We start from the raw sequence: 2,527 nt of genomic DNA on the forward strand, positions 1-2,527 counted from the left end.
CCCTTACATTATTTGATCCCCAAGAGAATTCTGGGGTGGGCAGGGATTGGCGCGAGACCAAATTTGGAGAGAAGCCTCTTACTCAGGGCTGGGACAAGGGGGAGGCTAGCTGGGAGCCTAGTGCGCAAACCCGAAGGAGGCACGCGGCACCGGCTCGACCCCAACAGTGAGCTCCCCTTTCCATTTTGCTCCTTAGGAGCCTCACTTGCCTTACCCTGTTTTTATTGCCACCGCTTCCTCAACACCCCCAAAGTCATCGCACGCTGAGCCCCCTTGTCTGGTCCTTCCCGTGCACTGCCCCAGGTCCCCGGGAGTCCACCTCGCTAAGGGCCCCCGCAGGTGCCACCGCCCACCCACGCCCTCCCGGCGCTGGGGCTCCCGCCCACCCCACCCCGCCCTCCAACGGGATTCCCCGTCCCCGGGCCCGGCAGGTGCCACCGCCCACCCACGCCCTCCCGGCGCTGGGGCTCCCGCCCACCCCACCCCGCCCTCCAACGGGATTCCCCGTCCCCGGGCCCGCCCCCGCCGCTCCTCCTCCCCGACACACCGCCCTCCCCGCCGCGGACGCTGTTCTCGCCGGGGGTTCTCTCGCCCCGTTGCCCCCTTTCCCCAGCCTTCGGAACGGGGAGTGGGCGCCCCGCTACCCCCCACCAGGCAGATAGTGTGCTCCTCCGCTTCCTTCCAGTTCTCTGACCCCTTCGACTCTCCCTCCCTCAGGCCCCGGGTGGCAAGGTGCGGAGGCCCGGCCCCACCGCCGGGCCCAGGATTGTTTACTCACTCATCCTCCATCCTGAGCCGCAGGGACCTGCCGCTAGGGCGCCTGCGCACCGCGGCCCCGCCCCCCCACGCCGCGGCCCCGCCCCGCGCCTCCTCCCGGCGCGTGCGCACTGCGTTGCCCGCGACCGCTGGTCAGGCCGGCTGGGCAAACCTTCTTCGCACTTCTGCGGTTTGGCGCCAATACCCCAAACTCGGGAGTCCGAGGTGGTGCAACCTGAGCCCGACAGTTTCCAAGGCGGCGCTGTCAGGGGACAGGAAGGGCTCTTGGGAAACCTCCCGGAGCCATTAATATCTTTAAGACTTTATCCAGTAGTTGCATCATCCCCACACGCTAGTGACATGCCTCACTTCATAATTTGAAACCAACCTGGAACCCCTTCATTACAGATCCTTCACATCTACAAATACCCCCAAACGCCCGTCTATGGGCTCTAAGTTATCATTCTTGCTTTATTTACACCGGACTGCCCTATTTCTGTCAATAGTTTTCTCAGTCACTTAGATTCAAATCAGTTGCCTTGAGTCAAAGTATCTTCTCACAAGATACCTATAAGTTACCAAAGGAAAAAGAGTAACTTTACAGGAGAGAAATCTGGCAGACATCACCTTGACCAAGTGGTCAAAGTTAACATCACTAGTGCTGAGAGATATCATTACTAGGTACCTCTCAATATGATGCAGTGAGAAGGGTACAAAGTCACTTACATAGTTGTCTTGAAAAAAATGCATAAGCTGAGTTAATCATGAGGAAGCATCTGACAAGTCCAAAATAAGGGGCAGTTTACACAATAACTAGCCAGTATCTTCCAAAATGTCAAGGTTAAAAAAGACCAAGGGTGAGGAACTGTCCAGATTAGAGGAGACTGAGCAGACATGACAACTAAATGTAATGTGTGATCCTGGCTTGGATCCTCGTCCAGAAAAAGCACACCAGTGGGATAACTGATGACATTAGAATAAGGTCTGTAGATTAGTTAATAGTATTTTTTCCATCTTAATTCCTGGTTTCGGCAATCGCATTTCTTCAACATTTGAGGAAGTTGGCTCCAGGGCATAGAGGAACTCTCTACCACTTGTAACTCTTTTGTAAATCTGAAATTATTTCAAAATATAAAGTTAAAACTTAAAATAAAAAATAACATTACCTTAAATTTGTCTCCACAGACATAATTTAAAAGCCTATAATCATTTTTTTTCAAATAATTTTCATAACAACTCTATGAAGTAGGTAGGAAGGATTTCAATTTTACACACGAGGCTATTCTGGTGTAAAGGAGTTAAAAGACTTGCCTCACAGATGAAAAACTGTTCTGTCAGATCTTAAACTCGGGTCACTGGATTGCAGATTTAGTGTTCTTTTCCTTATATCAGAAGCTTTGACTTCGCTGTTTTCCTCTTGCTTATATCCAATTCACAAGCAAATCAAGGCAAATATTCCTTAATACTTGGCAATTTGCAATGATGTTCCTTTCCATTCCAAATGCTTTCTAGACCAGTGGTTCTCAAATTTGGTTCACACTGAAATCACCTGGGGAGTTTTAATAACTACTGATTTCTTCCTCCCACCTTCAGAGAGCCTGGTACATCAGTCTGGGGTTTGGCTTGGGCTTTAAGAATTCTCAGGGCATCCCAGGTGATTCCACTGTGTAACCGAGTTTGAGAACCATTACACTACATAAATAATTGTTGAAATAAAGAATATGGGTTTAGGGCTTCCCTGGTGGCGCAGTGGTTGAGAGTCCGCCTGCCG

This window comes from Lipotes vexillifer, unplaced genomic scaffold (genome assembly GCF_000442215.2).
Source record: "Lipotes vexillifer unplaced genomic scaffold, Lipotes_vexillifer_v1.1 scaffold2106, whole genome shotgun sequence".
NCBI lineage: Eukaryota > Metazoa > Chordata > Mammalia > Artiodactyla > Lipotidae > Lipotes > Lipotes vexillifer.